General features: G+C 38.3%; 1 protein-coding gene across 2 annotated transcripts in view; it reads left to right on the top strand.

Moving 5' to 3' along the window:
• Positions 1–15,892, top strand: part of LOC122806933 (zinc finger protein 2 homolog) — a 194,540-nt gene that overhangs the window by 175,377 nt on the left and 3,271 nt on the right. The gene's annotated exons all lie outside the window — the stretch shown is intronic.

The raw sequence follows: 15,892 nt of genomic DNA, 5'->3' as shown, positions 1-15,892 counted from the left end.
CTGTGCTACAGCACATAATGCGATCACACTATGTCTGTGCTACATATTCTTCTGTCTGACTGTATCCATCTTAAGGAGGGATTTTATCCGTGGAGTACTAAAGTGCTATGCTAGCCAGGAAATAAAGTTATTTTGCTGCTTATTTGCTCTGTTTTTTTAATCCAGAGTTCCTGTAGAGTGCTGCTTTTCTTTAGATTTGGCTTATACAATTTGCTGCTCAGGTATTTATCTCATGTAATTCTTCATTACCATCTCAAATACAGCTATTACTGTGTCATTATGATATTACATTTTCATAGTCATTTTTTCGTGTTACTTCCCTTGCTCTCCAGGTCATGAGATTTTTTTTTTTTTCCTTCAGTTGCCTTACCTCTCTCAGCAGCTTGTACGTACAAATATTTGCTAGGAATCTGCTCCTGCCTTGGAGAAAACTGGCAAAGGAACCAAGGTATTGAGAGCAAATAAATAGAGAGAGAAAGATAATAGAATGGGAAGATGCCAAGAATTTATTTGGAGTGCAGGTTAGCGATTGCCTTCCCTATCAGGGATTGGTATCAGTGTATAGGCAAAGAGAAAAGAATAGGGGCAGCCTAAGCAGAAGACCAGCACTGGTAGAGTTTTAGTAGAATCTAGAACAGAAGCTGCCGTTAAAAAAGGAATAACTAGTACAGCATATAAAATATTGCGTGATAATTATGAGTCAATCAGAGGAGGTTAGAAAGGATAGGAAAGCGAGATTGGATAAGCAATTCACAAATAAACAATGGGAGGATATATGTATGTCTCCCAAATGTGCAACAAAATCTAGAAGAAAATGGAAATCTAAATCTAAGCCAACTATACTTGAAATAGTGAATATATTAGCGTGCATAAAACAACTGGAATTGGGATATTTAGAAAAGGGTAGATGCAAACTACTACACAGGAAAAAAATGGGAACTGTGGGAACAACAGATACAGGAGAGGAATGAGGTTTAAAAGGTGGCAGGACTTAAATGAGCTATGTAATGTTTGACCGAAAAAGATTGGGTAGATTATAAGTGATGTGTAATGTTTGCAACTGGGAGTGTGTCATTATGACTTGTGATGTAAAATGTTTGCAACTAGGATTGTGTCAGTGTGGTTTGTTTTCATTTATGTACATGTAGGATTACTTCTGTCATAAGTGATGGTTTAATAAAGATGTTTCTTGATTAAAAAGATGGCAGGGGTTGAATAATGTATTTAATGTTGCCTAGGTTATATGATATATAGCAATATATGTGAAATATAATATTTATGTTAATTACAGTTTGATTACCTTTATATGAATGTAAATTCGCCTAAGTCGCAAGTGATAATTCAAATTTCTCCTGTCAAAAAAGGCCAAGTCATCCATTCATTTTTCAGTTGGATAAATTCTTAGTAGAATTTCCTCAAGGTATCCTAAAACAACCACTCCTAAAACAGTCAACAACTATCACTTAATAACCAACACTTATTCCCTCAGTTAAGATCCTAGGAAAAAAAATGTATGTGAACAAACTCTAGACTACATTAAGAAATATGATATTCTCTGTGATACATAATGCGGATTCAGGCCAAACTACAGCACATAAGTAGGTCTTTACAGTTTAACAAAACAAACGTTTACAGATATGGAGAAAGGGCTTATTGATGTCACCATTTTCCTTGATCTCAGGTGTGCTTTCAGAACGGTTTAGCACCAAGAACTACTTGAAAAACTAAGGAAAGATGGCTTCTGAAATATGGTAATATAATGGTTCAGCAACTTCTTTCACAATTGAATGTTTTTAATATATATAAACAACTCCTTCTCTGACTCCAATGTAATATCTAAAGTCATTCAGAATTCGGCCCTCTTCTGTTCTCACTATTCATCAACTTTCTGTCATAAAATCTTCCCAACATAAACTTGTCTCTATTTACAGGTGATACAGACTTAAATACAGTACATAATTCTGTAGATGCACTATCCAGTCAACTGCAGAAAGATTTTGCACATGTATAGAACTGCCTGACAAACAGTAAACCTACTGTTAATACTAAATACTTAGTTATGTTTTTGATACCCATTAGAAGCCGTAGTCAATACCACCCCGTACTATTACAGAGCCATTACAGAATAAAGTACCATATACCATTCAAAGGTGTCATTCTTGACCAATATCTTATAGGTTCAGAGGTGATTACTTGGCTAATGACCCCAGGGGACCTTGTTAAGCCTAGCCATGCTTCCCAATTATATCTGACAAGTTTTTATACTGTAGGGATATTTTAAGGGGTCTGTGTATGCTTGGCATGGGCCATCAAACATTTACAGCCTCCCTCTGTCTGCTAGAGGCAGAGGTGCCAGACCAGAGGTAAATTTACAATTCCTCATCCACTGATCCAAGTTACACCTGAACTGGGCAAGGGAATCACTCGACTTCGTGTGGATGGGAAGCCTGTTCCAGATGGGGGTAGTCTCTGAAACACAACTTGTCTTACTTGTGTTGCAGGCGACATTTAGGCCCCTAGACTGGGTAATTCCGATGCTGTTTATTTTGTGCTTGTGCAGCATGTCCATCAGAGTGCAGTCAGAGGATGCTTTCAATAGGTCAGGCACAGATCGCCTCTCAACAATCTATAGAAGACTGAGTAAAGGGTTAAGGCTTTGAGGCAGTCCATGTAGGATATATTGTTTTGGCCATGCATTGTTTTTGTGAGGAACCTCTGTGGAAACTCCAGGTGTTGCATGTGCCTGGTCATGTACATATTAAAGAAGGTATTGTACTCAGTGATTGGTCTGATAAAGGCTGAGTACAGCAGAAGAATGACATCCTTGGACCTGGATGCCATACCCTTGCTTACAAGTTGCTCAGTATAGAATGATTTCCTTACTACCTTAGACATATGATGATCAAAGGTCAGGCTACTGCCTACATATGTTTCCAAATCCCTGACAACTGGGTCCATTATTAGGAGATTATTAATGTGGTAGTTTGTATGGGTAGCCATCTTTCCAGAGGATATTATCATGAATTTCTTTCCTTTAACAGACACAAAGTGTAAAGCAGAGAACGTCATGGCTCATCTAAAAGTATGACACAAAATCTGTCACCTACCAGCAATACAAAAATGTAGTGTTATAGCCAAAAATTTACTCATACCAAACTACAGTATACTTTGCCTCTTATATCTCTTTATTTTCAACTAAACACTACTGTGATTATGTGAGGCATTTGCCAGTTATGCCAGGAAAAGTAGGGTAGTGGGTATTTGACATATGCCAGCATAGCTAGCTGGAATTTTGTAAAGAATTATATGTCATTTGTATATCAAGCAGATTTGTATAGGTGCTTGTGTTAAAAATGTATTTGTAAAGCTGCTTGTGTTAAAAATGTATCAACAGTGGGCACTGCTGAACAGAAAAGAAATACACCTGTATGGCAGACTGTATCATGACTGTTGAAATGAATATATCCTAACAGAGGATAATGGAAGAGAAGAGGGTAATCTCAGTCCATCTAGCTTTGAAAAATAGTCTGAAATTAAATTACCTGGTTTAGGCCATAAAGATTGTATTTTACATTCCTGACTGCAGCCAAAGACAAAATGCTTGTGAAAACCAGGACTACACATACTACTGTCTTGTCCTTAGGGGTGAACTAATTGCTACCCTGGAAGGGTGGAAGTTTCTTGAAATGGTTTTATTGCTCCGAGATGTTATAACACATCTTAGCAAAGTTCCATGTGTGTGTATTATGACACACATGTGCTAGATTCTGGTTCATTTACTAGGAAAGGGGGTAGTGTGGGAACCAGTAATCAGATGACCAGATGTGTGTGTTGTCATTCTGTAATCCAGCACTGAAATGATGTTTTCAAACTAGATGAGGCAGAAGTTTCAGGGCAGTCTATTTTTGGAACCTGAGAAAGAAGGACCACCCATTTACATCATCCTTCCTTGCTCTGGTAAGTGAACTAGGGAAAAGTATCTCTTTAGATCAGACAAGAAAACATAGTGAGATTAGTTAAGTATTGTTTTCTCCTGTATCTGTCTGAGTCTTTCCATAGATGTTATTTTTAATATTTAATGTGATTAAATTCTGGTGTTTATTGTAAATAAATTTTTACTATTTTAATGTTCTTTTATTATTTATTATTAAATATATTTAAACTTGTCATTGTGACTGGTCTTTTAGAGCATATTTTAACCTTTGAGAGTACTTATATTTATTTGGTGACACTGTGGCTGCTCCTGAAAGCATTGCTGCATTGGTCAAACACTACCATTTGTATTAGTATTAATTTTACTCGGTATAATTGAGTACCCTTGTAAGAGCCTTAGAGTAGCTGGCTTTGGAGTGTTCTGGTGGTAGTATCTATCTTACAGTATGGGCAGAGGGGGCATAGCTGGTAAATCCATGCCAGCCTTTCCCAGGTGTGTGCGTCAACTACTTGGAGCAGGAACACAGAACACTGGTTTCACAGAGAGGGTGGTGGAGGGCTTGGCTTGAAACCTTCGGCTGAGGACTCAACTCTATAGCTGTGTCAGTGGAGAGTCTTATTTGGCACCTGGAGAGAGACGGAAACCTAGCCCCAGGACTGAGTGTGGTTCCTGTGTGCTCTTAAAGGAAATTGTACTTGGCGCAGAGAATTGCATCTGAAAATAGTGTGTCTAACTATTTTTGTTGTAAGTGAACATCCCCCACCAGTGTCAGTGGTGAGGATTGAATCTCCTGGATCACTGGCCCAGAGAAGGGATGTCACAACTGCTACCTTACAAATTCCAGGAAAACTGAATACTAAGATACCTTCATTCAGACCACAGGAGTGAACATCGCTGCAGTACCATAAAAAGGACCAACTGGCTTCTCATCAAAGCCAAAACACAGCTTCTACTTAGCACACTCACTTTCAAACTGTTCAGTAATGGTTGCAGTCCACATTTGAAACAATTACTGTTTATGAAAAGCACATAGTTTGACTTAAGAAGACAGTCTGGACCACAGTTATAAAGACCTACATACACTTAACCACCTCAGAAAAATCATTCTACATAGTGGACTCTGCACTATGGGAACTGCTTCCTATACAACTTTAAGCTTTCACTCACCTCACTCTTTTTTGAAAACAGCTAAAAAACACATATGATAATGCAGTACAAGTGCAAATGCACTAACGATGCAGGTTAACAACACTTTTCATTTAAGTGCAAGTTGTATTAATACTTGCACTACACTTCTAGGTACAGAAACTCTCCTAGCCATATATGGTTAGAACTGAGACTTAACAAGTCTTGTATAAAATACAGATCTTTTCCCCTGTTTTCTTTCTTTTTCTCTTAACTATGTATAGTTACTTTGCTGTGTCATCTGTGACTGTGCAAATAAGCCATTTCATCAGCATATGTAATCCATTGCATTCTATGCATAACTATGTATGCAAACTCTTTGATTGGTGTAACAAATATATTGTCTGTTTGAATTGTTGCCCACCATCTGTCTCTCTCTTTTTCTGTTGCTTGCCATGACTAAAAAAGGTTCTCAGACAAGTCTACCTACCCAGTTGACAAACTGAATAATTAATTAATTAATTAACCTCCTCTGCTCTCAACGTGAATGCCCAGTATTACTAATTCCGAAATGTTTTTTTTCCCCCTGCACTCTTGGCTTTGCCTTTTTCCTGCTATCGTACTGCTCACTGATGTCCTGTACTGCAGGCTGCTGACTACGTTCTGAACAGAAGGAACGAGACTCATATGCCCCCTCCTTCCCTCCTTTGGCCTCTAGGATCAGTCATTGAGAGACTTGTACTACTAAACTGCTTACTAAGTGATTAAACCATTCCCTGCCTTGCAACCAGTACTCCTAAATACCATGACTGTGACTTTGTGTCAGTTATGTTATTCAACACATTATGTGCTAGTTCCCTTTTATGCACATTTATTGACCTTCCATATTACATTCTGTAATACAGTTTTATTTTCATCACTGGGTTTCACCCTCCTTACAGTTTCCTCACTGCAAGGAGGGTAGCAGTCCAGTATATGGCTTCATGTGCAGTTCATGTGTTTTGAAGTTTGTAAATACAAGGTTAAAGATTAGTTTATCCTAATAATGTTTACAAATTTATGATGAAAACTACATATCCCTTCTTGCTTTTTCAAAGCATTCCCAACTAGTATAGTTGGAGGGCTACTTCTAACACATCTTTTGCAAAAATTATTTTGCTTTCTTACCTAAGAATTTAATCCACCTTGCTGGTGATAAATGAAAAAATGATGGCCCACAGTGGCCATGATAACTCCATTTTTATGTGAGCCTTCAGCCTATTAATCCTTCTGGAACAAGCTTTGCATCAAAAAGACTCAGTATAGCAGACATCTACAACCCAGTCAGATTAGCTTGAAGTCTGGATAAACATAAATGATCCTGATATTATTAGTCTTTGAATACTGGTAAAAGCTGACAGCTGCTTTTTGCATGGATTGCAAACTAGTTTAGTCACTTCAGAAACAGGCAATTGCTAAGAGCTGCATGTGGAACACTACACTTAATGAAAGGTAAATTAATTCCTCAAGACTCGTTCTCTCTAAATTCATCCAATTGTCTGGAACTGCATCACTGTCAAAGTAAATCTTGCTGAAATTATCCCCCAACTGTATGCAGCTAGCTTCAAACAAATGTGTACAATAGTTACATCTACCACATTTTGATGTACTCCACCTAATATTGGTTCTGAAGAAGTCCACAGTTGTGGACAAAAGCTCTCAACCTTTGTGTTTAATAAACTACTGGTTTTACTTTTACTCTGTCTTGGAAGTTTCTGAGTTCGTGGGTGCCTCTGCCTTACTGGTGAAGGTTTTGTTGTAGATTATCAATATTAGTTTCACCTTTATTAATGGATCTAACCTGTTCTACCATCTTTTTTAAACAACTACTGTTTTAGGCTATAAATTTGGATGATTGTCCTAACTCATTTATTACTTGAAAATAATTAAAAATAGCTAAGTGCATACAGTTAGGGGATAATTTGATCCAACTTAACATTCGGTGTAATTGTGGAATGAAAGGGATTGTATATGCTGCTTTATGTCAAAATTGTCAAGGTTTTTATATGTGGAAGACAGCTAGGCATACCTGTCAACCTGGAAACATCAAAAATCTGGACAAAAGCCCATGACAAGTAGGTACAACTGGCCAAAAATCTGTATGCTGATTAATATAAAATTTGCATACAAAATTATGTAATCCCACCCACTCTGATGGAATTATGGGATACCAGCATTCAAACACAGACTGAAGAACAGACAAAATATTAAACACACACACACACACACACACACACACACACACACACACACACACACACACACACTTAAATGTGGGAGGCAGATTTGTAAAAGCTTACTTGCCTAATAACTAACAACACTTTCTAATAAGTAGCGACACTTCTAAACCTCTCTGAAAGTTACTTTAATTAGTTCTGTTCACCTGCAGAAAAGTCGTGTAGTTTTTCTTATACTGCAGCCCATCTACTTGTCATTCATCGTTATGTACCATAACAACTGCCTATGGTACGAACTGCTTGTGTATATTAAGCATACTCGCATGTGGACTTGTTCATTCACATTTATAAAAAGACACACTCAGATGTTGGCACACACACACACACACACACACACACACACACACACACACACACACACACACACACACACACACACACACACACACGTGCCTTCCATGGAAGATTGGGCACCGGGCTGGCAACTCGACACTGTAAAACTCTACTGCCAATCATGAGCGGACAGGTGATCCGCTGTGATGACCTCTAACCAGGAAAAGCCGAAAGAAGAAGAAGAAGAGATTAGTTGTAAATCCTAGAGGTGGTGCGCCTGATTTATGGCTAGAATTTCTGGAGCTGTATTGGCAAATCAGAACCAGTGCAATGGCAGTTCCAGGTTTAAATGGGCTGATCTCTATTAATTGTGTTTATTAATTAAAGTCCCAGAGATTTTTATGAGTATATTATTTTAAATAATGGTGTTGGGGGATAACTGTATTTAATTTCCAATACTTCATTTTTAATTGAACATATGTTTTTTCCTCACTTTTTATTATTAGTGTGTTTTGATTGGACAAAATGTGACACATGATTAAGGAAGAACTTTTAAAATGCTTCGATGTTTAAAAAATTATATTCTGAGGAAGTCTCATATTACCTGAGATGAAAGTACTTAATAAAGTTGGATTATTGCACGTTACCCTCACAATGGTGTTCTGTTTGACGTGGTTGTTACTTATTGTAATTTTGTGAGTTCATAACAAAAATCACTCACAACTACCTAAAGGTACTGCTGCTCAGTGCTAGGGGTTTAAATAAAAACTGCACTCCCTAGAGGCACTGCTCATTCTGGAAGAAGCAGACATATGTGCAGTCAAGGAGTCATGTTTCAAACCATGAAAAGCACCCCAGATATCAAAGGCTACAATGCTTTTCATACATTTTGATCCCCCTAAGCTCAGAATAAAACAAAGGGTGGAGGTGTCTCAGTGTTCATAAAGGACAAGTACACTGCTAGACTGCTCCATCAACATGACTCGCTTGAGCTGCTCCATGCCTAACTAACCATAGGTGTGACCCCCTATCATATCTTTGCTAGCTACAGATCCCTTAACATGAGTCTGGAAAACCACACCTCCTACCCAAACTTACTGGAATCTGTTAACATTCAGCCTAACACCATACTTGTGGGTGACTTCAGTTACCTACTGGAATCTCTTAACATTCAGCCTAACACCATACTTGTGGGTGACTTCAGTTACCTACTGGAATCTCTTAACATTCAGCCTAACACCATACTTGTGGGTGACTTCAACAACCCCTCTGTAAACTGGTAGACTTATACAGCCCGTAATTCACATGCTCAGAGGTTTTTGGACTTCATCAAAGCAAACACTCTGGAACAACTAGTTAGCTCCCCATCTAGAGGTACAAATATCCCAGACCTAAAACTCAAGAACAAGGGGGGGGGATGCTACTCCTTCTCTGTACATTAACACCTCCCTGGTAAGATGTGACCACAATTAAAACTAAACTAGAACCCCCATTAAACTCCAGACCTGTTAAGAACTTGGCTAAGCCCAATTGTCTCAAACTAAGGGACAGCTTATTAAACTTCCAAACCCCTCTAAACACTGATGCCACTTGAGGCCTACTCTGAGTTGTACACAAAAGCACTCTACAACCATATTCATAGCTGCATAGATGAGACAGTACCTGCCAGAGTCAAACGTATGATTACTGTCAAAAATAAACTACCTTGGTGGACCCCTAATATAAATAAGCTGTTCAATGAAAGGAAACAAAATTCTCTCTAAAGTCAAGAAGGAACAGAATACTCTTCAAAGCAAAGTAGAAACAGATAAAAAAGTGCAAAAAAAGGACACTCAACTGTCTAAACAAGCAAAGCAGATGGCTGGTCAAATCTGCCAAAGCAAACTACAAGGCAAAGATAGCCTTCCAGGTGAAAGATAAGTGTAAGGCTTTTTTTAATTATGTTTTTAACCTCAGGGGAAATTCTCAACAATGTGCCGAGTTAATCATGAATGGCAACACTTACGCCCAGCATGAAACTACAGCAAACCTGCTGGTCAACAAGTTCAGTTCAAACTTCTCCCCCCATTACCTCCTACTGCACCCAAAGAAATACCTGCAACCATCCCCCTACCTGTTATTACAAGGGAACAGGTCCTTACTGCACTTGCTAAAGCCAAAAATACAGCCTCTGTGAGTCCCGACAACATTTCATGGATGCATCTTAAATAGCTTAAAACAGAATCTATCAGGGCCACTAGAAACCATCTTTAACCACAGCATCTGGACAGACTGCAGCTGTCATTTCTCTGCATGGGGGGGGGGGTATAAGCTTGACTAGTCTTATCTGCAAGGCCATGGACAGAATTACCATGGACCTGATCAGTAATGACATAGGAATTCTCCAAGCATTGTACTAGACCCAGTTTGGCTTTGCCAAAGGGAGTTCTTGCCTGCTCAATCTGGTGGACTTCGAGAAGGTCACCAATGCCATGGATGAGGGTAAAATGGTACACATTGCTTATCTAGACCTGTCTGAAGCTTTCAACACACTCCCCCACTCGGGGATCACAGATAAACTTACTAAGTTAGGCATAAACCCTTACATCATCAGATGGCTAGCAAACTGACTCACTGATAGGGCATATGTTGTCCAGATAGCTGAATCCATCAACGATAAGAAACCTGTTACTAGTGGTGTCCCACAAGGCTCAGTGTTGGGACCTCTTCTGTTTGGTATATACTTCTTTGAAGTGAAGGCCAATGTTGGGGGCCTCTGGCTTACCAGGTTTGCCAATGACTATAAGCTGGGAGCAATCACTGAACCCCCAAACAATGTTGACATCCTACAAACAGACCTAAAAATGACAAATGACTGATGCTAAAGTCATGACAATGAGACTAAATGCCAAAAAATGTGTAATCATACCTTTTGGTAAATCAGATATCCCTGCAAATTATAATATTGATAGCACACCCCCTAAAAGTAGACCCAGTAGTGAGGGACCTCGGAACACAGATTGATAGTAACCTAAACTTTGACCACCAGGTCACTATGGTAGTGAGGAGATCCTTCTGTGTGGCTCAACTTATAAGTATAGCCATGGCATCAACATTAAAGAAAGTCATAGTGCCATTGTACTTGGCCCTCGTAGGGCCCATAATCGAGTACAGTGCTCCCTTTTGTATGTATCTAACCAGGCAGTTACACCAGTTGGAGCAGCCCCAGAGGTTTTTCTATAAAAAAATTCATACTGTAAGACACATGTTATGCAGACTGACTAAAGATCTCATCCCTTTGCTTCATCTCACATAATTTATTGAGAGGTGACTTATGCCCTACAGACCTACAGAGCATTCTATGATCCAGCCCTGTTGAAAATGTTATATATTTGCAAGAAAAATTATGGGTTCCATGGATTGCTACCTTATTTGTGACTCTAACAGAACTTACTGGAGAGACAGATTCATATCCCAAAGATTACTTTGTCTATGGAATAAACTTCCCATCTTTGTAAAACATAATCCATCCCTCAATCTCTTAAAAAAAGAATTTGGGTAAATGGATGGGGAACTGTAAATTCACTCCTGGGGTACTGCCCATGTCCCTTACGGATGGAGGCAGTCTGTAAAATGACTCAGGGCTCCAAAACCCAAAGACCTGCAACCCTGATACTGCCCAATTCCATATCTGGGGAATTAAGACATAATATTGTCATATCCTGGGTATTATTGGCTGGGCTTGTAAAGGCTCTTGTGCCATTAGCCTAGTAATCACATGTGAACCTATGTATCCCAAATTTGTCTTTTTTAATTTCTCCAAATCTTTTGGGTTTCTAATAATATGACAGGAATTCCTAAGTCAAAGTACGACTAAAGTTCATAAAATTAGTATTGTTTCAGTCTTTGATGTCAGCCAGAAGTGCTCCTCACAGTACCCACAATGTGCCCAGTAATGACTCCTTCTGCAATTTGTATGGAGCTACATGTATTGGTAAAATATCTAAGCATGATTGTAGATTCTGTTTTATAAGACTCTGCTCCTACAACTATTGGAACTCTCTGGGTATCTTTCTTCCACATTGCTCTTGTTTCTGCTTGCAAATCCTGATATTTTATGACTTTGTGTCTCTCTGTATGCAAGACACTGTAGTCACTGGGTGTGGTGATTTCAGTGATCAATGCTACTTTTGTCTTCTTTTCATGGACCACTATATCCGGTTTTCTAGCACTTATCTTTTGAACTGTTGGTAAAGGGTGACCCCGTGTAATGTAGACTTCATCTTCTATGATGCTTTGTGGTTATGTTTCCAGTGTTTTTTTAGCCACTTCAATACCATAATGTTTGTACAATCCCCAGTGCAACAATCTTGCCACATTATTATGCCTTTCAGTATACAGTCCTTCTGCCATTAGTATGTCACAACCAACAACGAGGTGTGCAACAGTTTCCAATTCGGTTTTAAAAAAGCTACATTTGTCTGTTTCTCCCACATATTTATTGGACTTTGTAAACCAACGTGTACGCAACTCACTATCTTAGGCTGCGAATATTAACCTTTCATCACTTGGTTTGAATTTGCCTTTCGTTAACCATTCCTGCGTTCGTTCCTGATCAACATGAGGTTCTTCCAGAAGTTTTCTATACTTGCAACTATATTTATGCATTTTCCACATTTCTTGCCTTCTCATCTGGTCCTTCACCTTACATTTTTTCATTTTTTGGCACATTCAGTTACCTGATTTTTATCTACTTCTGGTTTGATTTCCATTCCTGCTTGATCCCAATATGCTTCTGCTAGATTAAGCAGAGAAGTCATCTTAGAGTTATTCTCCTCATGTTTCAAAACTTTCACTATGTTTGGGTCTTGTGAGGTCAGCAGATATGTGTGGAGTCCCACGATTGCAGATCTATACATGTAATCAATTTCAAGGAGGGGGATCCCTTCTTTGTACCGGGGAATATATAATCTTGGTATGCACTGATTTTTATAAATCATTTGGTCAGCATGAAGCATCCTTCTTGTTTTCCTGTCTAATCTATCCAACAGGTTTTGGGGCCAGTCAGTCACTCCAAAACTGTAAATTGGGACAGGAAGAGCAAATTGGTTTATAGCTTGGATTTTGTTTCTAGATGTCTTTTCAGAATTAATTTAACTCTTCTGAAGTATTCCTTACTAAGTTTTATTCACATTTGTTCATGTTTTATTGTTGATACTTCATCAGTTCCCAAATATTTATACACTCCCTCTTGCTCAAGTTCTTTTATATCACACTCTTGTCCCAAACTGATGTTTTCCTGGTGGTGCAGTTTTCCTGCTTTAAAGGTTGCTTCTGCACATTTATCAAGACCAAATGACATTCTTATATCATCTGAAAAAGTTTTGACAGCTTGCAGTTGTGTGTTCAGTTCCTCATCTGAGAGCTATACAGTTCTAATCACTGACAAAGAGATGAGAAGCCTTTATACTTTGTTTTCTAGGAGCCAAATTATAGCCATGATCCAAGCTGTTAAGTAGACAGCTTAATGGGTTAAGGGCAAGACAGGATAGCAGTGGTGACAGAGAGTCACCCTGGAATACTTCCCTTTGAATTTTTATCCCTGGGATAATAATTTGTCCTTTATCAATGCTTAATTGTAAAGTGGTCTGCCACCATTTCATTGTCATTGTAATGTAGTTGATCAGTGTAGGGTGTATCTTCTACATTTTTAAGCACTCTTTTATCCATGAATGTGGGATACTATCAAATGCTTTTTTGTAGTCAGTCCATGCCTTACCTAGATTCTTCCCCTTGCACTTCTGCACTATGACTAACAACAGATGATCCTTTGTTCCATATGACTTTATTTTATTGCCCTTTTGTTCTACTGCCATAATTGAGTTTTTTTCTAAGTGACTATAAACTCTGTCGGCATCAATTCCCGTGTATAATTTATACTTCATTGGAAGGCAAGTTATTGGTCTATAATTTTTAGGGTAGCTTGCAGGTCCACTCTTAAGTAGGAGCATTGTTTTTCCTGCTCTTTGCCTGGTTGGTGTCTGTTCAGGGTGCGCATATAAATAGTTCTTACTCATGGCTAAATCTTCGTGCAAAGATGTTAATACTTTTAACCAAAAGTTAGGTATTGCATCTGGGCCTGAGGTGTTCCAATTAGAGGCTTTTCTTAACTTTGTTTCAATCTCTGTGGCTGTTACTTCATCCTATTTCATATCCTGTACCTTTAAACTTTTTATTTTATCTTTCAATTCTTCTATCCATTTAGCATGTTTGTTATGTTCCACAGGATCTTCATAGATACTTCTCCAAAATGTATCTATTTCTTCTTTTTTTGGCGGTCTTTTAATTCCTTTTACCTTCTTTACCTTGTTTCCCAATTCTCTATAAATCCTTTTTGGGTCATCAATAAAACTCTGTAACTTCAACTTCTATTTTTTTTTAATTTCTTCTTTTCTACATTCCCTCTTTGTGATATATATATTTTTTTTATTGTGAAATTTTCCATAGCCGGATGCCTTTGCCTGTATTTCTCTTCGAATATCTTTGGGGCTGCCGCCTTTATATTGAATACTTTGGCTTTCTCCTTTGCATAAGTATTGCACCATATCAAATCTCTCTTTCTTTTCCATGTCCATATTTCTTTCTTATACTTTTCAGAAATCTCTAGGTTATGTTGTTTATATTTTCACACGTTCTCAGATGCTTCTTTTTCCAAACAGATCAACGTTTCTTGATCTATATACTGTTTCCACAAATCTGTTGTATTAATGAATACAATTTTTTATTTGAAGCTTCTGACAGTTTTTCTTGTGGAAGGATTTTTCCTTATGTAACCATACATAATTTCTCTGTTATCCTCAGTAGTCCACTTTATCGTCTTGGTTCTTCTTTGACCTGTCAATTTTTGTGATTTCTGTGGAATACTACTTCCTTCTGCACCATGGGGGCCTTCCTCCCCTGGGCCTGGCCTGCCCCATTGTAGGAATGTTTCCATATCTTGAGGATTCTACACTGCAGTGTTTTTCAGTCGTGGCTACAATGTGCCTACCAGGATTGGGCACTTTTTTATCCCGAGTCTTGTGCACCCATCTCTCTTTTTTAATTTTTAACCTACTTCTGTTCATGATATACGCTATATAAATACAGTCTATATATCACTGTCTTGGTGAGATTTTGTGAAAAACAGGCTCCACCTCACAAAGGTACTCACCAAGACTTGAGGATGAATTCAGTTTCAGCAATAATATTCTACTTTACTTGCTGACTTATCTCTCCATTCGGACCCCAATTTCTAAATTTCTGTATGACTGAACTGTTTAGTATTGAGATGTTTTCAATGCCATATTATTTTCTGTAATGCTTTCATCTCTGCAGTTATTAATTGGTCATTCGTTAACTGGTCTTGACCACTGGCTATCAGTTTCTGTTGTTTTGTTTTGCATTCTTTTATGGCATGCATTCGTACATTGCATTTATTTATTTATTTACCGGGATGGTCCAGCTGGGCCAGAAGTGCCCATTTTCAGTGGAGTCCCAGGGAGAAAAGCTCCACATATGACATTTCACATCCAATACAGAATTTACATTAATAAAGACATTTAGTACATATGGAAAAAAAAAACAGTACATAAGTAATCATTCTCAAATCAAAGATATTATACAAGCAACAGAGTGTATACATGAGAACATTCTATACAAGTAGTTTTCATCTAGCAAAATTTATATAGGACACTTATTGCAGTGGGTGCAAATTGGATATAGGAATTTATCAGAGACTAGGTACTTAAACTTTTCACACTTTAGCTTAGCACTAGGCTATAGGAGTCTTGTTGAAGGAATCAGCAAAGTTGGTGGATATTTTTGCAGATATGAGTGGTGATACGATATTAAGGTAGGCTCCGAGAGTACCTGAATGTCTTGCCTGGTTCAATGGTGGGTCTGTAAGGGTTAGGAAGAGAAGGAAGTAGACAGGAGGTACATAACTTTTCAAATAGTCTCATGACATCCATTTCCCATGTTTTCCTGTGAGTATCAGGCCCAATCCCCTGTCTGCCAAATCAGTCCTCCTGTCCACCAATATTTTAGAATGGCAGTTGAGGGAGAGGGCAGCCAGAAGCCATGGCCATCATTCTGTGAGAGTTAGGAACATTTTTGAATGTTACCTTCAACGTCCTTGCTGGCCAAAAAATGCTTTATAGTGCCCAGTGTGCTGAATCCATTGCAAGTGGTAGTTTCCACTTGTCCAGTGATTTCAGATAAATGAGTAATCCTTGATGGGCTTATACTCCCCAGTCACTAGTTGCAT

This window comes from Protopterus annectens, chromosome 7.part0 (assembly GCF_019279795.1).
Source record: "Protopterus annectens isolate FY-2018-M chromosome 7.part0, PAN1.0, whole genome shotgun sequence".
NCBI classification, from domain to species: Eukaryota; Metazoa; Chordata; order Ceratodontiformes; family Protopteridae; genus Protopterus; species Protopterus annectens.
Note: the sequence above shows the minus strand (reverse complement) of the source record. Positions and strands in the feature narration are given on the sequence as shown.